Source organism: Electrophorus electricus, chromosome 13 (genome assembly GCF_041902795.1).
Source record: "Electrophorus electricus isolate QZ-2024a chromosome 13, ASM4190279v1, whole genome shotgun sequence".
Classification (NCBI taxonomy): domain Eukaryota; kingdom Metazoa; phylum Chordata; class Actinopteri; order Gymnotiformes; family Gymnotidae; genus Electrophorus; species Electrophorus electricus.
Window position 1 is genome coordinate 19,014,030 of NC_137509.1, and position 26,591 is coordinate 19,040,620.

Here is a 26,591-nt window from a genome sequence, read left to right on the forward strand (position 1 = left end):
TGCTCAAATGTGAAGTGCAGTGATTAATAAAAAATACTATCTGTTAGCACCTGGGAATAGCCGATGCTGTAAGTTTTTTTTGCATCACTTTCATTTACTCTCCAACTCACATGCCTGAATGTGAAGTGCAGTGATTCATCAAAAACTATCTGTTAGCACCTTGGACTACGAGATGCTGTAAGCTTCTCTTGAATCACTTTAATTTACTGTCAAGATGACATGCTAGGATGTGAAATGCAGTGATTAATTAAAAAAACTATCTGTTAGCACCTGGGAATAGCAGATGCTGTAAGTTTTTGTTGCATCACTTTACTTTAATCTGCAACTGACAAGCTTGTATGTGAAGTGTACAGATTAAATAGAAATATTTTAGTACCAGGGAATAGCAGGTGCTGTAAGATTGTATTGCATCCCTTTAATTTATGTTCAAGCTATCATGTTCAAATTTGAAGTGCAGTGAATAATTAACTCAAACTATCTGTTAGCACCTGGGAATAGCCGATGCTGTACGTTTTTTTTGCATCACTTTCATTTACTCTCCAACTCACATGCCTGAATGTGAAGTGCAGTGATTCATCAAAAAACTGTCTGCTAGTGCCTCCGTATACCAGATGTTGTAAGCTTTTATTGCATCATTTAATTTACATTCAAGATAACATTCTAGAATGTCAAGTGCAGGGATTAATAAAAAAAATTGTCAGATTGGTCTTTGATCATATTTGCTATGATTAGGAAATTTGAGTGAGTGTTTAAGGCTTACGGCCACACCAGCTTGAGAACGCCCAATCTCCTCTGACCTTGGAAGCTAAGCAAGTTTGGGCCTGGATAGTACTGAGGTGGGACCCTACCTAGGAATACCAGGTGCTGTAAGCTTTTCTTGCATCACTTTAATTTACTTTCAAGCTGACATGCTCAAATGTGAAGTGCAGTGATTAATAAAAAATACTATCTGTTAGCACCTGGGAATAGCCGATGCTGTAAGTTTTTTTTGCATCACTTTCATTTACTCTCCAACTCACATGCCTGAATGTGAAGTGCAGTGATTCATCAAAAACTATCTGTTAGCACCTTGGACTACGAGATGCTGTAAGCTTCTCTTGAATCACTTTAATTTACTGTCAAGATGACATGCTAGGATGTGAAATGCAGTGATTAATTAAAAAAACTATCTGTTAGCACCTGGGAATAGCAGATGCTGTAAGTTTTTGTTGCATCACTTTACTTTAATCTGCAACTGACAAGCTTGTATGTGAAGTGTACAGATTAAATAGAAATATTTTAGTACCAGGGAATAGCAGGTGCTGTAAGATTGTATTGCATCCCTTTAATTTATGTTCAAGCTATCATGTTCAAATTTGAAGTGCAGTGAATAATTAACTCAAACTATCTGTTAGCACCTGGGAATAGCCGATGCTGTACGTTTTTTTTGCATCACTTTCATTTACTCTCCAACTCACATGCCTGAATGTGAAGTGCAGTGATTCATCAAAAAACTGTCTGCTAGTGCCTCCGTATACCAGATGTTGTAAGCTTTTATTGCATCATTTAATTTACATTCAAGATAACATTCTAGAATGTCAAGTGCAGGGATTAATAAAAAAAATTGTCAGATTGGTCTTTGATCATATTTGCTATGATTAGGAAATTTGAGTAAGTGTTTAAGGCTTACGGCCACACCAGCTTGAGAACGCCCAATCTCCTCTGACCTTGGAAGCTAAGCAAGTTTGGGCCTGGATAGTACTGAGGTGGGACCCTACCTAGGAATACCAGGTGCTGTAAGTTTTTCTTGCATCACTTTAATTTACTTTCAAGCTGACATGCTCAAATGTGAAGTGCAGTGATTAATAAAAAAAACTATCTGTTAGCACCTGGGAATAGCCGATGCTGTAAGTTTTTTTTGCATCACTTTCATTTACTCTCCAACTCACATGCCTGAATGTGAAGTGCAGTGATTCATCAAAAACTATCTGTTAGCACCTTGGACTACGAGATGCTGTAAGCTTCTCTTGAATCACTTTAATTTACTGTCAAGATGACATGCTAGGATGTGAAATGCAGTGATTAATTAAAAAAACTATCTGTTAGCACCTGGGAATAGCAGATGCTGTAAGTTTTTGTTGCATCACTTTACTTTAATCTGCAACTGACAAGCTTGTATGTGAAGTGTACAGATTAAATAGAAATATTTTAGTACCAGGGAATAGCAGGTGCTGTAAGATTGTATTGCATCCCTTTAATTTATGTTCAAGCTATCATGTTCAAATTTGAAGTGCAGTGAATAATTAACTCAAACTATCTGTTAGCACCTGGGAATAGCCGATGCTGTACGTTTTTTTTGCATCACTTTCATTTACTCTCCAACTCACATGCCTGAATGTGAAGTGCAGTGATTCATCAAAAAACTGTCTGCTAGTGCCTCCGTATACCAGATGTTGTAAGCTTTTATTGCATCATTTAATTTACATTCAAGATAACATTCTAGAATGTCAAGTGCAGGGATTAATAAAAAAAATTGTCAGATTGGTCTTTGATCATATTTGCTATGATTAGGAAATTTGAGTAAGTGTTTAAGGCTTACGGCCACACCAGCTTGAGAACGCCCAATCTCCTCTGACCTTGGAAGCTAAGCAAGTTTGGGCCTGGATAGTACTGAGGTGGGACCCTACCTAGGAATACCAGGTGCTGTAAGTTTTTCTTGCATCACTTTAATTTACTTTCAAGCTGACATGCTCAAATGTGAAGTGCAGTGATTAATAAAAAAAACTATCTGTTAGCACCTGGGAATAGCCGATGCTGTAAGTTTTTTTTGCATCACTTTCATTTACTCTCCAACTCACATGCCTGAATGTGAAGTGCAGTGATTCATCAAAAACTATCTGTTAGCACCTTGGACTACGAGATGCTGTAAGCTTCTCTTGAATCACTTTAATTTACTGTCAAGATGACATGCTAGGATGTGAAATGCAGTGATTAATTAAAAAAACTATCTGTTAGCACCTGGGAATAGCAGATGCTGTAAGTTTTTGTTGCATCACTTTACTTTAATCTGCAACTGACAAGCTTGTATGTGAAGTGTACAGATTAAATAGAAATATTTTAGTACCAGGGAATAGCAGGTGCTGTAAGATTGTATTGCATCCCTTTAATTTATGTTCAAGCTATCATGTTCAAATTTGAAGTGCAGTGAATAATTAACTCAAACTATCTGTTAGCACCTGGGAATAGCCGATGCTGTACGTTTTTTTTGCATCACTTTCATTTACTCTCCAACTCACATGCCTGAATGTGAAGTGCAGTGATTCATCAAAAAACTGTCTGCTAGTGCCTCCGTATACCAGATGTTGTAAGCTTTTATTGCATCATTTAATTTACATTCAAGATAACATTCTAGAATGTCAAGTGCAGGGATTAATAAAAAAAATTGTCAGATTGGTCTTTGATCATATTTGCTATGATTAGGAAATTTGAGTAAGTGTTTAAGGTTTACGGCCACACCAGCTTGAGAACGCCCAATCTCCTCTGACCTTGGAAGCTAAGCAAGTTTGGGCCTGGATAGTACTGAGGTGGGACCCTACCTAGGAATACCAGGTGCTGTAAGCGTTTCTTGCATCACTTTAATTTACTTTCAAGCTGACATGCTCAAATGTGAAGTGCAGTGATTAATAAAAAAAACTATCTGTTAGCACCTGGGAATAGCCGATGCTGTAAGTTTTTTTTGCATCACTTTCATTTACTCTCCAACTCACATGCCTGAATGTGAAGTGCAGTGATTCATCAAAAACTATCTGTTAGCACCTTAGACTACGAGATGCTGTAAGCTTCTCTTGAATCACTTTAATTTACTGTCAAGATGACATGCTAGGATGTGAAATGCAGTGATTAATTAAAAAAACTATCTGTTAGCACCTGGGAATAGCAGATGCTGTAAGTTTTTGTTGCATCACTTTACTTTAATCTGCAACTGACAAGCTTGTATGTGAAGTGTACAGATTAAATAGAAATATTTTAGTACCAGGGAATAGCAGGTGCTGTAAGATTGTATTGCATCCCTTTAATTTATGTTCAAGCTATCATGTTCAAATTTGAAGTGCAGTGAATAATTAACTCAAACTATCTGTTAGCACCTGGGAATAGCAGATGCTGTACGTTTTTTTTGCATCACTTTCATTTACTCTCCAACTCACATGCCTGAATGTGAAGTGCAGTGATTCATCAAAAAACTGTCTGCTAGTGCCTCCGTATACCAGATGTTGTAAGCTTTTATTGCATCATTTAATTTACATTCAAGATAACATTCTAGAATGTCAAGTGCAGGGATTAATAAAAAAAATTGTCAGATTGGTCTTTGTTCATATTTGCTATGATTAGGCAATTTGAGTAAGTGTTTAAAGCTTACGGCCACACCAGCTTGAGAACGCCCAATCTCATCTGACCTTGGAAGCTAAGCAAGTTTGGGCCTGGATAGTACTGAGGTGGGACCCTACCTAGGAATACCAGGTGCTGTAAGCTTTTCTTGCATCACTTTAATTTACTTTCAAGCTGACATGCTCAAATGTGAAGTGCAGTGATTAATAAAAAAAACTATCTGTTAGCACCTGGGAATAGCCGATGCTGTAAGTTTTTTTTGCATCACTTTCATTTACTCTCCAACTCACATGCCTGAATGTGAAGTGCAGTGATTCATCAAAAACTATCTGTTAGCACCTTAGACTACGAGATGCTGTAAGCTTCTCTTGAATCACTTTAATTTACTGTCAAGATGACATGCTGGGATGTGAAATGCAGTGATTAATTAAAAAAACTATCTGTTAGCACCTGGGAATAGCAGATGCTGTAAGTTTTTGTTGCATCACTTTACTTTAATCTGCAACTGACAAGCTTGTATGTGAAGTGTACAGATTAAATAGAAATATTTTAGTACCAGGGAATAGCAGGTGCTGTAAGATTGTATTGCATCCCTTTAATTTATGTTCAAGCTATCATGTTCAAATTTGAAGTGCAGTGAATAATTAACTCAAACTATCTGTTAGCACCTGGGAATAGCCGATGCTGTACGTTTTTTTTGCATCACTTTCATTTACTCTCCAACTCACATGCCTGAATGTGAAGTGCAGTGATTCATCAAAAAACTGTCTGCTAGTGCCTCCGTATACCAGATGTTGTAAGCTTTTATTGCATCATTTAATTTACATTCAAGATAACATTCTAGAATGTCAAGTGCAGGGATTAATAAAAAAAATTGTCAGATTGGTCTTTGATCATATTTGCTATGATTAGGAAATTTGAGTAAGTGTTTAAGGCTTACGGCCACACCAGCTTGAGAACGCCCAATCTCCTCTGACCTTGGAAGCTAAGCAAGTTTGGGCCTGGATAGTACTGAGGTGGGACCCTACCTAGGAATACCAGGTGCTGTAAGCTTTTCTTGCATCACTTTAATTTACTTCAAGCTGACATGCTCAAATGTGAAGTGCAGTGATTAATAAAAAAAACTATCTGTTAGCACCTGGGAATAGCCGATGCTGTAAGTTTTTTTTGCATCACTTTCATTTACTCTCCAACTCACATGCCTGAATGTGAAGTGCAGTGATTCATCAAAAACTATCTGTTAGCACCTTGGACTACGAGATGCTGTAAGCTTCTCTTGAATCACTTTAATTTACTGTCAAGATGACATGCTAGGATGTGAAATGAAGTGATTAATTAAAAAAACTATCTGTTAGCACCTGGGAATAGCAGATGCTGTAAGTTTTTGTTGCATCACTTTACTTTAATCTGCAACTGACAAGCTTGTATGTGAAGTGTACAGATTAAATAGAAATATTTTAGTACCAGGGAATAGCAGGTGCTGTAAGATTGTATTGCATCCCTTTAATTTATGTTCAAGCTATCATGTTCAAATTTGAAGTGCAGTGAATAATTAACTCAAACTATCTGTTAGCACCTGGGAATAGCAGATGCTGTACGTTTTTTTTGCATCACTTTCATTTACTCTCCAACTCACATGCCTGAATGTGAAGTGCAGTGATTCATCAAAAAACTGTCTACTAGTGCCTCCGTATACCAGATGTTGTAAGCTTTTATTGCATCATTTAATTTACATTCAAGATAACATTCTAGAATGTCAAGTGCAGGGATTAATAAAAAAAATTGTCAGATTGGTCTTTGATCATATTTGCTATGATTAGGAAATTTGAGTAAGTGTTTAAGGCTTACGGCCACACCAGCTTGAGAACGCCCAATCTCATCTGACCTTGGAAGCTAAGCAAGTTTGGGCCTGGATAGTACTGAGGTGGGACCCTACCTAGGAATACCGGGTGCTGTAAGCTTTTCTTGCATCACTTTAATTTACTTTCAAGCTGACATGCTCAAATGTGAAGTGCAGTGATTAATAAAAAAAAACTATCTGTTAGCACCTGGGAATAGCCGATGCTGTAAGTTTTTTTTGCATCACTTTCATTTACTCTCCAACTCACATGCCTGAATGTGAAGTGCAGTGATTCATCAAAAACTATCTGTTAGCACCTTGGACTACGAGATGCTGTAAGCTTCTCTTGAATCACTTTAATTTACTGTCAAGATGACATGCTAGGATGTGAAATGAAGTGATTAATTAAAAAAACTATCTGTTAGCACCTGGGAATAGCAGATGCTGTAAGTTTTTTTTGCATCACTTTCATTTACTCTCCAACTCACATGCCTGAATGTGAAGTGCAGTGATTCATCAAAAACTATCTGTTAGCACCTTGGACTACAAGATGCTGTAAGCTTCTCTTGAATCACTTTAATTTACTGTCAAGATGACATGCTAGGATGTGAAATGAAGTGATTAATTAAAAAAACTATCTGTTAGCACCTGGGAATAGCAGATGCTGTAAGTTTTTGTTGCATCACTTTACTTTAATCTGCAACTGACAAGCTTGTATGTGAAGTGTACAGATTAAATAGAAATATTTTAGTACCAGGGAATAGCAGGTGCTGTAAGATTGTATTGCATCCCTTTAATTTATGTTCAAGCTATCATGTTCAAATTTGAAGTGCAGTGAATAATTAACTCAAACTATCTGTTAGCACCTGGGAATAGCCGATGCTGTACGTTTTTTTTGCATCACTTTCATTTACTCTCCAACTCACATGCCTGAATGTGAAGTGCAGTGATTCATCAAAAAACTGTCTGCTAGTGCCTCCGTATACCAGATGTTGTAAGCTTTTATTGCATCATTTAATTTACATTCAAGATAACATTCTAGAATGTCAAGTGCAGGGATTAATAAAAAAAATTGTCAGATTGGTCTTTGATCATATTTGCTATGATTAGGAAATTTGAGTAAGTGTTTAAGGCTTACGGCCACACCAGCTTGAGAACGCCCAATCTCATCTGACCTTGGAAGCTAAGCAAGTTTGGGCCTGGATAGTACTGAGGTGGGACCCTACCTAGGAATACCAGGTGCTGTAAGCTTTTCTTGCATCACTTTAATTTACTTTCAAGCTGACATGCTCAAATGTGAAGTGCAGTGATTAATAAAAAAAACTATCTGTTAGCACCTGGGAATAGCCGATGCTGTAAGTTTTTTTTGCATCACTTTCATTTACACTCCAACTCACATGCCTGAATGTGAAGTGCAGTGATTCATCAAAAACTATCTGTTAGCACCTTAGACTACGAGATGCTGTAAGCTTCTCTTGAATCACTTTAATTTACTGTCAAGATGACATGCTAGGATGTGAAATGCAGTGATTAATTAAAAAAACTATCTGTTAGCACCTGGGAATAGCAGATGCTGTAAGTTTTTGTTGCATCACTTTACTTTAATCTGCAACTGACAAGCTTGTATGTGAAGTGTACAGATTAAATAGAAATATTTTAGTACCAGGGAATAGCAGGTGCTGTAAGATTGTATTGCATCCCTTTAATTTATGTTCAAGCTATCATGTTCAAATTTGAAGTGCAGTGAATAATTAACTCAAACTATCTGTTAGCACCTGGGAATAGCCGATGCTGTACGTTTTTTTTGCATCACTTTCATTTACTCTCCAACTCACATGCCTGAATGTGAAGTGCAGTGATTCATCAAAAAACTGTCTGCTAGTGCCTCCGTATACCAGATGTTGTAAGCTTTTATTGCATCATTTAATTTACATTCAAGATAACATTCTAGAATGTCAAGTGCAGGGATTAATAAAAAAAATTGTCAGATTGGTCTTTGATCATATTTGCTATGATTAGGAAATTTGAGTAAGTGTTTAAGGCTTACGGCCACACCAGCTTGAGAACGCCCAATCTCATCTGACCTTGGAAGCTAAGCAAGTTTGGGCCTGGATAGTACTGAGGTGGGACCCTACCTAGGAATACCGGGTGCTGTAAGCTTTTCTTGCATCACTTTAATTTACTTTCAAGCTGACATGCTCAAATGTGAAGTGCAGTGATTAATAAAAAAAACTATCTGTTAGCACCTTGGACTACGAGATGCTGTAAGCTTTTCTTGCATCACTTTAATTTACTTTCAAGCTGACATGCACAAATGTGAAGTGCAGTGATTAATAAAAAAACTATCTGTTAGCACCTGGGAATAGCAGATGCTGTAAGTTTTTTTTGCATCACTTTCATTTACTCTCCAACTCACATGCCTGAATGAGAAGTGCAGTGATTCCTCAAAAATCTATCTGTTAGCACCTTGGACTACGAGATGCTGTAAGCTTCTCTTGCATCACTTTAATTTACTTTCAAGATGACATGCTAGGATGTGAAGTGCAGTGATTAATTAAAAAAACTATCTGTTAGCACCTGGGAATAGCAAATGCTGTAAGTTTTTGTTGCATCACTTTACTTTAATCTGCAACTGACAAGCTTGTATGTGAAGTGTACAGATTAAATAGAAATATTTTAGTACCAGGGAATAGCAGGTGCTGTAAGATTGTATTGCATCCCTTTAATTTATGTTCAAGCTATCATGTTCAAATTTGAAGTGCAGTGAATAATTAACTCAAACTATCTGTTAGCACCTGGGAATAGCAGATGCTGTAAGTTTTTTTTGCATCACTTTCATTTACTCTCCAACTCACATGCCTGAATGTGAAGTGCAGTGATTCATCAAAAAACTATATGTTAGCACATTGGACTAGGAGATGCTGTAAGCTTCTCTTGCATCACTTTAATTAACTGTCAAGATGACATGCTAGGATGTGAAATGCAGTGATTAATTAAAAAAACTATCTGTTAGCACCTGGGAATAGCAGATGCTGTAAGTTTTTGTTGCATCACTTTACTTTAATCTGCAACTGACAAGCTTGTATGTGAAGTGTACAGATTAAATAGAAATATTTTAGTACCAGGGAATAGCAGGTGCTGTAAGATTGTTTGCATCCCTTTAATTTATGTTCAAGCTATCATGTTCAAATTTGAAGTACAGTGAATAATTAGTGCCTCCGTATACCAGCTCCGTATTGTAAGCTTTTATTGCATCATTTAATTACATTCAAGATAACATTCTAGAATGTCAAGTGCAGGGATTAATAAAAAAAATTGTCAGATTGGTCTTTGATCATATTTGCTATGATTAGGCAATTTGAGTAAGCGTTTAAGGCTTACTGCCACTCCAGCTTGAGAACGCCCAATCTCCTCTGACCTTGGAAGCTAAGCAAGTTTGGGCCTGAATAGTACTGAGGTGGGACCCTACCTAGGAATACCAGGTGCTGTAAGCTTTTCTTGCATCACTTTAATTTACTTTCAAGCTGACATGCTCAAATGTGAAGTGCAGTGATTAATAAAAAAAACTATCTGTTAGCACCTGGGAATAGCAGATGCTGTAAGTTTTTTTTGCATCACTTTCATTTACTCTCCAACTCACATGCCTGAATGTGAAGTGCAGTGATTCCTCAAAAATCTATCTGTTAGCACCTTGGACTATGAGATGCTGTAAGCTTCTCTTGCATCACTTTAATTTACTTTCAAGATGACATGCTAGGATGTGAAGTGCAGTGATTAATTAAAAAAACTATCTGTTAGCACCTGGGAATAGCAAATGCTGTAAGTTTTTGTTGCATCACTTTACTTTAATCTGCAACTGACAAGCTTGTATGTGAAGTGTACAGATTAAATAGAAATATTTTAGTACCAGGGAATAGCAGGTGCTGTAAGATTGTATTGCATCCCTTTAATTTATGTTCAAGCTATCATGTTCAAATTTGAAGTGCAGTGAATAATTAACTCAAACTATCTGTTAGCACCTGGGAATAGCAGATGCTGTAAGTTTTTTTTGCATCACTTTCATTTACTCTCCAACTCACATGCCTGAATGTGAAGTGCGGTGATTCATCAAAAAACTATATGTTAGCACATTGGACTACGAGATGCTGTAAGCTTCTCTTGCATCAATTTAATTAACTGTCAAGATGACATGCTAGGATGTGAAATGCAGTGATTAATTAAAAAAACTATCTGTTAGCACCTGGGAATAGCAGATGTTGTAAGTTTTTGTTGCATCACTTTACTTTAATCTGCAACTGACAAGCTTGTATGTGAAGTGTACAGATTAAATTGAAATATTTTAGTACCAGGGAATAGCAGGTGCTGTAAGATTGTTTGCATCCCTTTAATTTATGTTCAAGCTATCATGTTCAAATTTGAAGTACAGTGAATAATTAGTGCCTCCGTATACCAGCTCCGTATTGTAAGCTTTTATTGCATCATTTAATTACATTCAAGATAACATTCTAGAATGTCAAGTGCAGGGATTAATAAAAAAAATTGTCAGATTGGTCTTTGATCATATTTGCTATGATTAGGCAATTTGAGTAAGTGTTTAAGGCTTACGGCCACACCAGCTTGAGAACGCCCAATCTCATCTGACCTTGGAAGCTAAGCAAGTTTGGGCCTGAATAGTACTGAGGTGGGACCCTACCTAGGAATACCAGGTGCTGTAAGCTTTTCTTGCATCACTTTAATTTACTTTCAAGCTGACATGCACAAATGTGAAGTGCAGTGATTAATAAAAAAACTATCTGTTAGCACCTGGGAATAGCAGATGCTGTAAGTTTTTTTTGCATCACTTTCATTTACTCTCCAACTCACATGCCTGAATGTGAAGTGCAGTGATTCCTCAAAAATCTATCTGTTAGCACCTTGGACTACGAGATGCTGTAAGCTTCTCTTGCATCACTTTAATTTACTTTCAAGATGACATGCTAGGATGTGAAGTGCAGTGATTAATTAAAAAAACTATCTGTTAGCACCTGGGAATAGCAAATGCTGTAAGTTTTTGTTGCATCACTTTACTTTAATCTGCAACTGACAAGCTTGTATGTGAAGTGTACAGATTAAATAGAAATATTTTAGTACCAGGGAATAGCAGGTGCTGTAAGATTGTATTGCATCCCTTTAATTTATGTTCAAGCTATCATGTTCAAATTTGAAGTGCAGTGAATAATTAACTCAAACTATCTGTTAGCACCTGGGAATAGCAGATGCTGTAAGTTTTTTTTGCATCACTTTCATTTACTCTCCAACTCACATGCCTGAATGTGAAGTGCAGTGATTCATCAAAAAACTATATGTTAGCACATTGGACTAGGAGATGCTGTAAGCTTCTCTTGCATCACTTTAATTAACTGTCAAGATGACATGCTAGGATGTGAAATGCAGTGATTAATTAAAAAAACTATCTGTTAGCACCTGGGAATAGCAGATGCTGTAAGTTTTTGTTGCATCACTTTACTTTAATCTGCAACTGACAAGCTTGTATGTGAAGTGTACAGATTAAATAGAAATATTTTAGTACCAGGGAATAGCAGGTGCTGTAAGATTGTTTGCATCCCTTTAATTTATGTTCAAGCTATCATGTTCAAATTTGAAGTACAGTGAATAATTAGTGCCTCCGTATACCAGCTCCGTATTGTAAGCTTTTATTGCATCATTTAATTACATTCAAGATAACATTCTAGAATGTCAAGTGCAGGGATTAATAAAAAAAATTGTCAGATTGGTCTTTGATCATATTTGCTATGATTAGGCAATTTGAGTAAGCGTTTAAGGCTTACGGCCACACCAGCTTGAGAATGCCCAATCTCCTCTGACCTTGGAAGCTAAGCAAGTTTGGGCCTGAATAGTACTGAGGTGGGACCCTACCTAGGAATACCAGGTGCTGTAAGCTTTTCTTGCATCACTTTAATTTACTTTCAAGCTGACATGCTCAAATGTGAAGTGCAGTGATTAATAAAAAAAACTATCTGTTAGCACCTGGGAATAGCAGATGCTATAAGTTTTTTTTGCATCACTTTCATTTACTCTCCAACTCACATGCCTGAATGTGAAGTGCAGTGATTCCTCAAAAATCTATCTGTTAGCACCTTGGACTATGAGATGCTGTAAGCTTCTCTTGCATCACTTTAATTTACTTTCAAGATGACATGCTAGGATGTGAAGTGCAGTGATTAATTAAAAAAACTATCTGTTAGCACCTGGGAATAGCAAATGCTGTAAGTTTTTGTTGCATCTCTTTACTTTAATCTGCAACTGACAAGCTTGTATGTGAAGTGTACAGATTAAATAGAAATATTTTAGTACCAGGGAATAGCAGGTGCTGTAAGATTGTATTGCATCCCTTTAATTTATGTTCAAGCTATCATGTTCAAATTTGAAGTGCAGTGAATAATTAACTCAAACTATCTGTTAGCACCTGGGAATAGCAGATGCTGTAAGTTTTTTTTGCATCACTTTCATTTACTCTCCAACTCACATGCCTGAATGTGAAGTGCAGTGATTCATCAAAAATCTATCTGTTAGCACCTTGGACTACGAGATGCTGTAAGCTTCTCTTGCATCACTTTAATTTACTTTCAAGATGACATGCTAGGATGTGAAGTGCAGTGATTAATTAAAAAAACTATCTGTTAGCACCTGGGAATAGCAAATGCTGTAAGTTTTTGTTGCATCACTTTACTTTAATCTGCAACTGACAAGCTTGTATGTGAAGTGTACAGATTAAATAGAAATATTTTAGTACCAGGGAATAGCAGGTGCTGTAAGATTGTATTGCATCCCTTTAATTTATGTTCAAGCTATCATGTTCAAATTTGAAGTGCAGTGAATAATTAACTCAAACTATCTGTTAGCACCTGGGAATAGCAGATGCTGTAAGTTTTTTTTGCATCACTTTCATTTACTCTCCAACTCACATGCCTGAATGTGAAGTGCAGTGATTCATCAAAAAACTATATGTTAGCACATTGGACTAGGAGATGCTGTAAGCTTCTCTTGCATCACTTTAATTAACTGTCAAGATGACATGCTAGGATGTGAAATGCAGTGATTAATTAAAAAAACTATCTGTTAGCACCTGGGAATAGCAGATGCTGTAAGTTTTTGTTGCATCACTTTACTTTAATCTGCAACTGACAAGCTTGTATGTGAAGTATACAGATTAAATAGAAATATTTTAGTACCAGGGAATAGCAGGTGCTGTAAGATTGTTTGCATCCCTTTAATTTATGTTCAAGCTATCATGTTCAAATTTGAAGTACAGTGAATAATTAGTGCCTCCGTATACCAGCTCCGTATTGTAAGCTTTTATTGCATCATTTAATTACATTCAAGATAACATTCTAGAATGTCAAGTGCAGGGATTAATAAAAAAAATTGTCAGATTGGTCTTTGATCATATTTGCTATGATTAGGCAATTTGAGTAAGCGTTTAAGGCTTACTGCCACTCCAGCTTGAGAACGCCCAATCTCCTCTGACCTTGGAAGCTAAGCAAGTTTGGGCCTGAATAGTACTGAGGTGGGACCCTACCTAGGAATACCAGGTGCTGTAAGCTTTTCTTGCATCACTTTAATTTACTTTCAAGCTGACATGCTCAAATGTGAAGTGCAGTGATTAATAAAAAAAACTATCTGTTAGCACCTGGGAATAGCAGATGCTGTAAGTTTTTTTTGCATCACTTTCATTTACTCTCCAACTCACATGCCTGAATGTGAAGTGCAGTGATTCCTCAAAAATCTATCTGTTAGCACCTTGGACTATGAGATGCTGTAAGCTTCTCTTGCATCACTTTAATTTACTTTCAAGATGACATGCTAGGATGTGAAGTGCAGTGATTAATTAAAAAAACTATCTGTTAGCACCTGGGAATAGCAAATGCTGTAAGTTTTTGTTGCATCACTTTACTTTAATCTGCAACTGACAAGCTTGTATGTGAAGTGTACAGATTAAATAGAAATATTTTAGTACCAGGGAATAGCAGGTGCTGTAAGATTGTATTGCATCCCTTTAATTTATGTTCAAGCTATCATGTTCAAATTTGAAGTGCAGTGAATAATTAACTCAAACTATCTGTTAGCACCTGGGAATAGCAGATGCTGTAAGTTTTTTTTGCATCACTTTCATTTACTCTCCAACTCACATGCCTGAATGTGAAGTGCGGTGATTCATCAAAAAACTATATGTTAGCACATTGGACTACGAGATGCTGTAAGCTTCTCTTGCATCAATTTAATTAACTGTCAAGATGACATGCTAGGATGTGAAATGCAGTGATTAATTAAAAAAACTATCTGTTAGCACCTGGGAATAGCAGATGTTGTAAGTTTTTGTTGCATCACTTTACTTTAATCTGCAACTGACAAGCTTGTATGTGAAGTGTACAGATTAAATTGAAATATTTTAGTACCAGGGAATAGCAGGTGCTGTAAGATTGTTTGCATCCCTTTAATTTATGTTCAAGCTATCATGTTCAAATTTGAAGTACAGTGAATAATTAGTGCCTCCGTATACCAGCTCCGTATTGTAAGCTTTTATTGCATCATTTAATTACATTCAAGATAACATTCTAGAATGTCAAGTGCAGGGATTAATAAAAAAAATTGTCAGATTGGTCTTTGATCATATTTGCTATGATTAGGCAATTTGAGTAAGTGTTTAAGGCTTACGGCCACACCAGCTTGAGAACGCCCAATCTCATCTGACCTTGGAAGCTAAGCAAGTTTGGGCCTGAATAGTACTGAGGTGGGACCCTACCTAGGAATACCAGGTGCTGTAAGCTTTTCTTGCATCACTTTAATTTACTTTCAAGCTGACATGCACAAATGTGAAGTGCAGTGATTAATAAAAAAACTATCTGTTAGCACCTGGGAATAGCAGATGCTGTAAGTTTTTTTTGCATCACTTTCATTTACTCTCCAACTCACATGCCTGAATGTGAAGTGCAGTGATTCCTCAAAAATCTATCTGTTAGCACCTTGGACTACGAGATGCTGTAAGCTTCTCTTGCATCACTTTAATTTACTTTCAAGATGACATGCTAGGATGTGAAGTGCAGTGATTAATTAAAAAAACTATCTGTTAGCACCTGGGAATAGCAAATGCTGTAAGTTTTTGTTGCATCACTTTACTTTAATCTGCAACTGACAAGCTTGTATGTGAAGTGTACAGATTAAATAGAAATATTTTAGTACCAGGGAATAGCAGGTGCTGTAAGATTGTATTGCATCCCTTTAATTTATGTTCAAGCTATCATGTTCAAATTTGAAGTGCAGTGAATAATTAACTCAAACTATCTGTTAGCACCTGGGAATAGCAGATGCTGTAAGTTTTTTTTGCATCACTTTCATTTACTCTCCAACTCACATGCCTGAATGTGAAGTGCAGTGATTCATCAAAAAACTATATGTTAGCACATTGGACTAGGAGATGCTGTAAGCTTCTCTTGCATCACTTTAATTAACTGTCAAGATGACATGCTAGGATGTGAAATGCAGTGATTAATTAAAAAAACTATCTGTTAGCACCTGGGAATAGCAGATGCTGTAAGTTTTTGTTGCATCACTTTACTTTAATCTGCAACTGACAAGCTTGTATGTGAAGTGTACAGATTAAATAGAAATATTTTAGTACCAGGGAATAGCAGGTGCTGTAAGATTGTTTGCATCCCTTTAATTTATGTTCAAGCTATCATGTTCAAATTTGAAGTACAGTGAATAATTAGTGCCTCCGTATACCAGCTCCGTATTGTAAGCTTTTATTGCATCATTTAATTACATTCAAGATAACATTCTAGAATGTCAAGTGCAGGGATTAATAAAAAAAATTGTCAGATTGGTCTTTGATCATATTTGCTATGATTAGGCAATTTGAGTAAGCGTTTAAGGCTTACGGCCACACCAGCTTGAGAATGCCCAATCTCCTCTGACCTTGGAAGCTAAGCAAGTTTGGGCCTGAATAGTACTGAGGTGGGACCCTACCTAGGAATACCAGGTGCTGTAAGCTTTTCTTGCATCACTTTAATTTACTTTCAAGCTGACATGCTCAAATGTGAAGTGCAGTGATTAATAAAAAAAACTATCTGTTAGCACCTGGGAATAGCAGATGCTATAAGTTTTTTTTGCATCACTTTCATTTACTCTCCAACTCACATGCCTGAATGTGAAGTGCAGTGATTCCTCAAAAATCTATCTGTTAGCACCTTGGACTATGAGATGCTGTAAGCTTCTCTTGCATCACTTTAATTTACTTTCAAGATGACATGCTAGGATGTGAAGTGCAGTGATTAATTAAAAAAACTATCTGTTAGCACCTGGGAATAGCAAATGCTGTAAGTTTTTGTTGCATCTCTTTACTTTAATCTGCAACTGACAAGCTTGTATGTGAAGTGTACAGATTAAATAGAAATATTTTAGTACCAGGGAATAGCAGGTGCTGTAAGATTGTATTGCATCCCTTTAATTTATGTTCAAGCTATCATGTTCAAATTTGAAGTGCAGTGAATAATTAACTCAAACTATCTGTTAGCACCTGGGAATAGCAGATGCTGTAAGTTTTTTTTGCATCACTTTCATTTACTCTCCAACTCACATGCCTGAATGTGAAGTGCAGTGATTCATCAAAAATCTATCTGTTAGCACCTTGGACTACGAGATGCTGTAAGCTTCTCTTGCATCACTTTAATTTACTTTCAAGATGACATGCTAGGATGTGAAGTGCAGTGATTAATTAAAAAAACTATCTGTTAGCACCTGGGAATAGCAAATGCTGTAAGTTTTTGTTGCATCACTTTACTTTAATCTGCAACTGACAAGCTTGTATGTGAAGTGTACAGATTAAATAGAAATATTTTAGTACCAGGGAATAGCAGGTGCTGTAAGATTGTTTGCATCCCTTTAATTTATGTTCAAGCTATCATGTTCAAATTTGAAGTGCAGTGAATAATTAACTCAAACTATCTGTTAGCACCTGGGAATAGCAGATGCTGTAAGTTTTTTTTGCATCACTTTCATTTACTCTCCAACTCACATGCCTGAATGTGAAGTGCAGTGATTCATCAAAAAACTATATGTTAGCACATTGGACTACGAGATGCTGTAAGCTTCTCTTGCATCACTTTAATTAACTGTCAAGATGACATGCTAGGATGTGAAATGCAGTGATTAATTAAAAAAACTATCTGTTAGCACCTGGGAATAGCAGATGCTGTAAGTTTTTGTTGCATCACTTTACTTTAATCTGCAACTGACAAGCTTGTATGTGAAGTGTACAGATTCAATAGAAATATTTTAGTACCAGGGAATAGCAGGTGCTGTAAGATTGTTTGCATCCCTTTAATTTATGTTCAAGCTATCATGTTCAAATTTGAAGTACAGTGAATAATTAGTGCCTCCGTATGCCAGCTCCGTATTGTAAGCTTTTATTGCATCATTTAATTACATTCAAGATAACATTCTAGAATGTCAAGTGCAGGGATTAATAAAAAAAATTGTCAGATTGGTCTTTGATCATATTTGCTATGATTAGGCAATTTGAGTAAGTGTTTAAGGCTTACGGCCACACCAGCTTGAGAACGCCCAATCTCATCTGACCTTGGAAGCTAAGCAAGTTTGGGCCTGAATAGTACTGAGGTGGGACCCTACCTAGGAATACCAGGTGCTGTAAGCTTTTCTTGCATCACTTTAATTTACTTTCAAGCTGACATGCTCAAATGTGAAGTGCAGTGATTAATAAAAAAAACTATCTGTTAGCACCTGGGAATAGCAGATGCTGTAAGTTTTTTTTGCATCACTTTCATTTACTCTCCAACTCACATGCCTGAATGTGAAGTGCAGTGATTCCTCAAAAATCTATCCGTTAGCACCTTGGACTACGAGATGCTGTAAGCTTCTCTTGCATCACTTTAATTTACTTTCAAGATGACATGCTAGGATGTGAAGTGCAGTGATTAATTAAAAAAACTATCTGTTAGCACCTGGGAATAGCAAATGCTGTAAGTTTTTGTTGCATCACTTTACTTTAATCTGCAACTGACAAGCTTGTATGTGAAGTGTACAGATTAAATAGAAATATTTTAGTACCAGGGAATAGCAGGTGCTGTAAGATTGTATTGCATCCCTTTAATTTATGTTCAAGCTATCATGTTCAAATTTGAAGTGCAGTGAATAATTAACTCAAACTATCTGTTAGCACCTGGGAATAGCAGATGCTGTAAGTTTTTTTTGCATCACTTTCATTTACTCTCCAACTCACATGCCTGAATGTGAAGTGCAGTGATTCATCAAAAAACTATATGTTAGCACATTGGACTACGAGATGCTGTAAGCTTCTCTTGCATCACTTTAATTAACTGTCAAGATGACATGCTAGGATGTGAAATGCAGTGATTAATTAAAAAAACTATCTGTTAGCACCTGGGAATAGCAGATGCTGTAAGTTTTTGTTGCATCACTTTACTTTAATCTGCAACTGACAAGCTTGTATGTGAAGTGTACAGATTAAATAGAAATATTTTAGTACCAGGGAATAGCAGGTGCTGTAAGATTGTTTGCATCCCTTTAATTTATGTTCAAGCTATCATGTTCAAATTTGAAGTACAGTGAATAATTAGTGCCTCCGTATACCAGCTCCGTATTGTAAGCTTTTATTGCATCATTTAATTACATTCAAGATAACATTCTAGAATGTCAAGTGCAGGGATTAATAAAAAAAATTGTCAGATTGGTCTTTGATCATATTTGCTATGATTAGGCAATTTGAGTAAGTGCTTAAGGCTTACGGCCACACCAGCTTGAGAACGCCCAATCTCATCTGACCTTGGAAGCTAAGCAAGTTTGGGCCTGAATAGTACTGAGGTGGGACCCTACCTAGGAATACCAGGTGCTGTAAGCTTTTCTTGCATCACTTTAATTTACTTTCAAGCTGACATGCTCAAATGTGAAGTGCAGTGATTAATAAAAAAAACTATCTGTTAGCACCTTGGACTACGAGATGCTGTAAGCTTTTCTTGCATCACTTTAATTTACTTTCAAGCTGACATGCACAAATGTGAAGTGCAGTGATTAATAAAAAAACTATCTGTTAGCACCTGGGAATAGCAGATGCTGTAAGTTTTTTTTGCATCACTTTCATTTACTCTCCAACTCACATGCCTGAATGAGAAGTGCAGTGATTCCTCAAAAATCTATCTGTTAGCACCTTGGACTACGAGATGCTGTAAGCTTCTCTTGCATCACTTTAATTTACTTTCAAGATGACATGCTAGGATGTGAAGTGCAGTGATTAATTAAAAAAACTATCTGTTAGCACCTGGGAATAGCAAATGCTGTAAGTTTTTGTTGCATCACTTTACTTTAATCTGCAACTGACAAGCTTGTATGTGAAGTGTACAGATTAAATAGAAATATTTTAGTACCAGGGAATAGCAGGTGCTCTAAGATTGTATTGCATCCCTTTAATTTATGTTCAAGCTATCATGTTCAAATTTGAAGTGCAGTGAATAATTAACTCAAACTATCTGTTAGCACCTGGGAATAGCAGATGCTGTAAGTTTTTTTTGCATCACTTTCATTTACTCTCCAACTCACATGCCTGAATGTGAAGTGCAGTGATTCATCAAAAAACTATATGTTAGCACATTGGACTAGGAGATGCTGTAAGCTTCTCTTGCATCACTTTAATTAACTGTCAAGATGACATGCTAGGATGTGAAATGCAGTGATTAATTAAAAAAACTATCTGTTAGCACCTGGGAATAGCAGATGCTGTAAGTTTTTGTTGCATCACTTTACTTTAATCTGCAACTGACAAGCTTGTATGTGAAGTGTACAGATTAAATAGAAATATTTTAGTACCAGGGAATAGCAGGTGCTGTAAGATTGTTTGCATCCCTTTAATTTATGTTCAAGCTATCATGTTCAAATTTGAAGTACAGTGAATAATTAGTGCCTCCGTATACCAGCTCCGTATTGTAAGCTTTTATTGCATCATTTAATTACATTCAAGATAACATTCTAGAATGTCAAGTGCAGGGATTAATAAAAAAAATTGTCAGATTGGTCTTTGATCATATTTGCTATGATTAGGCAATTTGAGTAAGCGTTTAAGGCTTACTGCCACTCCAGCTTGAGAACGCCCAATCTCCTCTGACCTTGGAAGCTAAGCAAGTTTGGGCCTGAATAGTACTGAGGTGGGACCCTACCTAGGAATACCAGGTGCTGTAAGCTTTTCTTGCATCACTTTAATTTACTTTCAAGCTGACATGCTCAAATGTGAAGTGCAGTGATTAATAAAAAAAACTATCTGTTAGCACCTGGGAATAGCAGATGCTGTAAGTTTTTTTTGCATCACTTTCATTTACTCTCCAACTCACATGCCTGAATGTGAAGTGCAGTGATTCCTCAAAAATCTATCTGTTAGCACCTTGGACTATGAGATGCTGTAAGCTTCTCTTGCATCACTTTAATTTACTTTCAAGATGACATGCTAGGATGTGAAGTGCAGTGATTAATTAAAAAAACTATCTGTTAGCACCTGGGAATAGCAAATGCTGTAAGTTTTTGTTGCATCACTTTACTTTAATCTGCAACTGACAAGCTTGTATGTGAAGTGTACAGATTAAATAGAAATATTTTAGTACCAGGGAATAGCAGGTGCTGTAAGATTGTATTGCATCCCTTTAATTTATGTTCAAGCTATCATGTTCAAATTTGAAGTGCAGTGAATAATTAACTCAAACTATCTGTTAGCACCTGGGAATAGCAGATGCTGTAAGTTTTTTTTGCATCACTTTCATTTACTCTCCAACTCACATGCCTGAATGTGAAGTGCGGTGATTCATCAAAAAACTATATGTTAGCACATTGGACTACGAGATGCTGTAAGCTTCTCTTGCATCAATTTAATTAACTGTCAAGATGACATGCTAGGATGTGAAATGCAGTGATTAATTAAAAAAACTATCTGTTAGCACCTGGGAATAGCAGATGCTGTAAGTTTTTGTTGCATCACTTTACTTTAATCTGCAACTGACAAGCTTGTATGTGAAGTGTACAGATTAAATTGAAATATTTTAGTACCAGGGAATAGCAGGTGCTGTAAGATTGTTTGCATCCCTTTAATTTATGTTCAAGCTATCATGTTCAAATTTGAAGTACAGTGAATAATTAGTGCCTCCGTATACCAGCTCCGTATTGTAAGCTTTTATTGCATCATTTAATTACATTCAAGATAACATTCTAGAATGTCAAGTGCAGGGATTAATAAAAAAAATTGTCAGATTGGTCTTTGATCATATTTGCTATGATTAGGCAATTTGAGTAAGTGTTTAAGGCTTACGGCCACACCAGCTTGAGAACGCCCAATCTCATCTGACCTTGGAAGCTAAGCAAGTTTGGGCCTGAATAGTACTGAGGTGGGACCCTACCTAGGAATACCAGGTGCTGTAAGCTTTTCTTGCATCACTTTAATTTACTTTCAAGCTGACATGCACAAATGTGAAGTGCAGTGATTAATAAAAAAACTATCTGTTAGCACCTGGGAATAGCAGATGCTGTAAGTTTTTTTTGCATCACTTTCATTTACTCTCCAACTCACATGCCTGAATGTGAAGTGCAGTGATTCCTCAAAAATCTATCTGTTAGCACCTTGGACTACGAGATGCTGTAAGCTTCTCTTGCATCACTTTAATTTACTTTCAAGATGACATGCTAGGATGTGAAGTGCAGTGATTAATTAAAAAAACTATCTGTTAGCACCTGGGAATAGCAAATGCTGTAAGTTTTTGTTGCATCACTTTACTTTAATCTGCAACTGACAAGCTTGTATGTGAAGTGTACAGATTAAATAGAAATATTTTAGTACCAGGGAATAGCAGGTGCTGTAAGATTGTATTGCATCCCTTTAATTTATGTTCAAGCTATCATGTTCAAATTTGAAGTGCAGTGAATAATTAACTCAAACTATCTGTTAGCACCTGGGAATAGCAGATGCTGTAAGTTTTTTTTGCATCACTTTCATTTACTCTCCAACTCACATGCCTGAATGTGAAGTGCAGTGATTCATCAAAAAACTATATGTTAGCACATTGGACTAGGAGATGCTGTAAGCTTCTCTTGCATCACTTTAATTAACTGTCAAGATGACATGCTAGGATGTGAAATGCAGTGATTAATTAAAAAAACTATCAGTTAGCACCTGGGAATAGCAGATGCTGTAAGTTTTTGTTGCATCACTTTACTTTAATCTGCAACTGACAAGCTTGTATGTGAAGTGTACAGATTAAATAGAAATATTTTAGTACCAGGGAATAGCAGGTGCTGTAAGATTGTTTGCATCCCTTTAATTTATGTTCAAGCTATCATGTTCAAATTTGAAGTACAGTGAATAATTAGTGCCTCCGTATACCAGCTCCGTATTGTAAGCTTTTATTGCATCATTTAATTACATTCAAGATAACATTCTAGAATGTCAAGTGCAGGGATTAATAAAAAAAATTGTCAGATTGGTCTTTGATCATATTTGCTATGATTAGGCAATTTGAGTAAGCGTTTAAGGCTTACGGCCACACCAGCTTGAGAATGCCCAATCTCCTCTGACCTTGGAAGCTAAGCAAGTTTGGGCCTGAATAGTACTGAGGTGGGACCCTACCTAGGAATACCAGGTGCTGTAAGCTTTTCTTGCATCACTTTAATTTACTTTCAAGATGACATGCTAGGATGTGAAGTACAGTGATTAATTAAAAAAACTATCTGTTAGCACCTGGGAATAGCAAATGCTGTAAGTTTTTGTTGCATCACTTTACTTTAATCTGCAACTGACAAGCTTGTATGTGAAGTGTACAGATTAAATAGAAATATTTTAGTACCAGGGAATAGCAGGTGCTGTAAGATTGTATTGCATCCCTTTAATTTATGTTCAAGCTATCATGTTCAAATTTGAAGTGCAGTGAATAATTAACTCAAACTATCTGTTAGCACCTGGGAATAGCAGATGCTGTAAGTTTTTTTTGCATCACTTTCATTTACTCTCCAACTCACATGCCTGAATGTGAAGTGCAGTGATTCATCAAAAAACTATATGTTAGCACCTTGGACTACGAGATGCTGTAAGCTTCTCTTGCATCACTTTAATTTACTGTCAAGATGACATGCTAGGATGTGAAATGCAGTGATTAATTAAAAAAACTGTCTGTTAGCACCTGGGAATAGCAGATGCTGTAAGTTTTTGTTGCATCACTTTACTTTAATCTGCAACTGACAAGCTTGTATGTGAAGTGTACAGATTAAAGAGAAATATTTTAGTACCAGGGAATAGCAGGTGCTGTAAGATTGTATTGCATCCCTTTAATTTATGTTCAAGCTATCATGTTCAAATTTGAAGTGCAGTGAATAATTAACTCAAACTATCTGTTAGCACCTGGGAATAGCAGATGCTGTAAGTTTTTTTTGCATCACTTTCATTTACTCTCCAACTCACATGCCTGAATGTGAAGTGCAGTGATTCATCAAAAAACTATATGTTAGCACATTGGACTACGAGATGCTGTAAGCTTCTCTTGCATCAATTTAATTAATTGTCAAGATGACATGCTAGGATGTGAAATGCAGTGATTAATTAAAAAAACTATCTGTTAGCACCTGGTAATAGCAGATGCTGTAAGTTTTTGTTGCATCACTTTACTTTAATCTGCAACTGACAAGCTTGTATGTGAAGTGTACAGATTAAATAGAAATATTTTAGTACCAGGGAATAGCAGGTGCTGTAAGATTGTTTGCATCCCTTTAATTTATGTTCAAGCTATCATGTTCAAATTTGAAGTACAGTGAATAATTAGTGCCTCCGTATACCAGCTCCGTATTGTAAGCTTTTATTGCATCATTTAATTACATTCAAGATAACATTCTAGAATGTCAAGTGCAGGGATTAATAAAAAAAATTGTCAGATTGGTCTTTGATCATATTTGCTATGATTAGGCAATTTGAGTAAGTGTTTAAGGCTTACGGCCACACCAGCTTGAGAACGCCCAATCTCCTCTGACCTTGGAAGCTAAGCAAGTTTGGGCCTGAATAGTACTGAGGTGGGACCCTACCTAGGAATACCAGGTGCTGTAAGCTTTTCTTGCATCACTTTAATTTACTTTCAAGCTGACATGCTCAAATGTGAAGTGCAGTGATTAATAAAAAAAACTATCTGTTAGCACTTGGGAATAGCAGATGCTGTAAGTTTTTTTTGCATCACTTTCATTTACTCTCCAACTCACATGCCTGAATGTGAAGTGCAGTGATTCCTCAAAAATCTATCTGTTAGCACCTTGGACTACGAGATGCTGTAAGCTTCTCTTGCATCACTTTAATTTACTTTCAAGATGACATGCTAGGATGTGAAGTGCAGTGATTAATTAAAAAAACTATCTGTTAGCACCTGGGAATAGCAAATGCTGTAAGTTTTTGTTGCATCACTTTACTTTAATCTGCAACTGACAAGCTTGTATGTGAAGTGTACAGATTAAATAGAAATATTTTAGTACCAGGGAATAGCAGGTGCTGTAAGATTGTTTGCATCCCTTTAATTTATGTTCAAGCTATCATGTTCAAATTTGAAGTGCAGTGAATAATTAACTCAAACTATCTGTTAGCACCTGGGAATAGCAGATGCTGTAAGTTTTTTTTGCATCACTTTCATTTACTCTCCAACTCACATGCCTGAATGTGAAGTGCAGTGATTCATCAAAAAACTATATGTTAGCACATTGGACTACGAGATGCTGTAAGCTTCTCTTGCATCACTTTAATTAACTGTCAAGATGACATGCTAGGATGTGAAATGCAGTGATTAATTAAAAAAACTATCTGTTAGCACCTGGGAATAGCAGATGCTGTAAGTTTTTGTTGCATCACTTTACTTTAATCTGCAACTGACAAGCTTGTATGTGAAGTGTACAGATTCAATAGAAATATTTTAGTACCAGGGAATAGCAGGTGCTGTAAGATTGTTTGCATCCCTTTAATTTATGTTCAAGCTATCATGTTCAAATTTGAAGTACAGTGAATAATTAGTGCCTCCGTATACCAGCTCCGTATTGTAAGCTTTTATTGCATCATTTAATTACATTCAAGATAACATTCTAGAATGTCAAGTGCAGGGATTAATAAAAAAAATTGTCAGATTGGTCTTTGATCATATTTGCTATGATTAGGCAATTTGAGTAAGTGTTTAAAGCTTACGGCCACACCAGCTTGAGAACGCCCAATCTCATCTGACCTTGGAAGCTAAGCAAGTTTGGGCCTGAATAGTACTGAGGTGGGACCCTACCTAGGAATACCAGGTGCTGTAAGCTTTTCTTGCATCACTTTAATTTACTTTCAAGCTGACATGCTCAAATGTGAAGTGCAGTGATTAATAAAAAAAACTATCTGTTAGCACCTGGGAATAGCAGATGCTGTAAGTTTTTTTTGCATCACTTTCATTTACTCTCCAACTCACATGCCTGAATGTGAAGTGCAGTGATTCCTCAAAAATCTATCTGTTAGCACCTTGGACTACGAGATGCTGTAAGCTTCTCTTGCATCACTTTAATTTACTTTCAAGATGACATGCTAGGATGTGAAGTGCAGTGATTAATTAAAAAAACTATCTGTTAGCACCTGGGAATAGCAAATGCTGTAAGTTTTTGTTGCATCACTTTACTTTAATCTGCAACTGACAAGCTTGTATGTGAAGTGTACAGATTAAATAGAAATATTTTAGTACCAGGGAATAGCAGGTGCTGTAAGATTGTATTGCATCCCTTTAATTTATGTTCAAGCTATCATGTTCAAATTTGAAGTGCAGTGAATAATTAACTCAAACTATCTGTTAGCACCTGGGAATAGCAGATGCTGTAAGTTTTTTTTGCATCACTTTCATTTACTCTCCAACTCACATGCCTGAATGTGAAGTGCAGTGATTCATCAAAAAATTACATGTTAGCACCTTGGACTACGAGATGCTGTAAGCTTCTCTTGCATCACTTTAATTTACTGTCAAGATGACATGCTAGGATGTGAAATGCAGTGATTAATTAAAAAAACTATCTGTTAGCACCTGGGAATAGCAGATGCTGTAAGTTTTTGTTGCATCACTTTACTTTAATCTGCAACTGACAAGCTTGTATGTGAAGTGTACAGATTAAATAGAAATATTTTAGTACCAGGGAATAGCAGGTGCTGTAAGATTGTATTGCATCCCTTTAATTTATGTTCAAGCTATCATGTTCAAATTTGAAGTGCAGTGAATAATTAACTCAAACTATCTGTTAGCACCTGGGAATAGCAGATGCTGTAAGTTTTTTTTGCATCACT

At 36.4% G+C, this 26,591-nt stretch overlaps 2 non-coding genes and 20 pseudogenes across 2 annotated transcripts; all 22 read left to right on the forward strand.

Annotated features, from left to right (window-relative positions):
- Positions 1-754: 754 nt before the first annotated feature.
- On the forward strand, positions 755-873 carry LOC145648178 (5S ribosomal RNA; annotated as a pseudogene).
- Positions 874-1,663: 790 nt separating this feature from the next.
- Positions 1,664-1,782, forward strand: LOC145649160 (5S ribosomal RNA; annotated as a pseudogene).
- Positions 1,783-2,572: 790 nt separating this feature from the next.
- Positions 2,573-2,691, forward strand: LOC145649161 (5S ribosomal RNA; annotated as a pseudogene).
- Positions 2,692-3,481: 790 nt separating this feature from the next.
- Positions 3,482-3,600, forward strand: LOC145649654 (5S ribosomal RNA; annotated as a pseudogene).
- Positions 3,601-4,390: 790 nt separating this feature from the next.
- Positions 4,391-4,509, forward strand: LOC145648054 (5S ribosomal RNA). The gene has a single exon (XR_014116421.1). It is a non-coding gene; the product is annotated as a 5S ribosomal RNA (ribosomal RNA).
- A 790-nt stretch (positions 4,510-5,299) lies between these two features.
- On the forward strand, positions 5,300-5,418 carry LOC145648179 (5S ribosomal RNA; annotated as a pseudogene).
- A 789-nt stretch (positions 5,419-6,207) lies between these two features.
- Positions 6,208-6,326, forward strand: LOC145646964 (5S ribosomal RNA; annotated as a pseudogene).
- A 1,011-nt stretch (positions 6,327-7,337) lies between these two features.
- Positions 7,338-7,456, forward strand: LOC145648065 (5S ribosomal RNA). Its single transcript, XR_014116422.1, has one exon. It is a non-coding gene; the product is annotated as a 5S ribosomal RNA (ribosomal RNA).
- A 790-nt stretch (positions 7,457-8,246) lies between these two features.
- Positions 8,247-8,365, forward strand: LOC145646965 (5S ribosomal RNA; annotated as a pseudogene).
- Positions 8,366-9,580: 1,215 nt separating this feature from the next.
- Positions 9,581-9,699, forward strand: LOC145650666 (5S ribosomal RNA; annotated as a pseudogene).
- Positions 9,700-10,804: 1,105 nt separating this feature from the next.
- Positions 10,805-10,923, forward strand: LOC145645828 (5S ribosomal RNA; annotated as a pseudogene).
- Positions 10,924-12,027: 1,104 nt separating this feature from the next.
- On the forward strand, positions 12,028-12,146 carry LOC145649621 (5S ribosomal RNA; annotated as a pseudogene).
- A 1,544-nt stretch (positions 12,147-13,690) lies between these two features.
- Positions 13,691-13,809, forward strand: LOC145650667 (5S ribosomal RNA; annotated as a pseudogene).
- A 1,105-nt stretch (positions 13,810-14,914) lies between these two features.
- On the forward strand, positions 14,915-15,033 carry LOC145645839 (5S ribosomal RNA; annotated as a pseudogene).
- A 1,104-nt stretch (positions 15,034-16,137) lies between these two features.
- LOC145649622 (5S ribosomal RNA) lies at positions 16,138-16,256 on the forward strand (annotated as a pseudogene).
- Positions 16,257-17,799: 1,543 nt separating this feature from the next.
- On the forward strand, positions 17,800-17,918 carry LOC145645851 (5S ribosomal RNA; annotated as a pseudogene).
- A 1,105-nt stretch (positions 17,919-19,023) lies between these two features.
- On the forward strand, positions 19,024-19,142 carry LOC145645862 (5S ribosomal RNA; annotated as a pseudogene).
- Positions 19,143-20,357: 1,215 nt separating this feature from the next.
- Positions 20,358-20,476, forward strand: LOC145650669 (5S ribosomal RNA; annotated as a pseudogene).
- A 1,105-nt stretch (positions 20,477-21,581) lies between these two features.
- Positions 21,582-21,700, forward strand: LOC145645874 (5S ribosomal RNA; annotated as a pseudogene).
- Positions 21,701-22,804: 1,104 nt separating this feature from the next.
- LOC145649623 (5S ribosomal RNA) lies at positions 22,805-22,923 on the forward strand (annotated as a pseudogene).
- Positions 22,924-24,246: 1,323 nt separating this feature from the next.
- On the forward strand, positions 24,247-24,365 carry LOC145648609 (5S ribosomal RNA; annotated as a pseudogene).
- A 1,104-nt stretch (positions 24,366-25,469) lies between these two features.
- LOC145645885 (5S ribosomal RNA) lies at positions 25,470-25,588 on the forward strand (annotated as a pseudogene).
- The last annotated feature ends 1,003 nt before the right edge of the window (positions 25,589-26,591 follow it).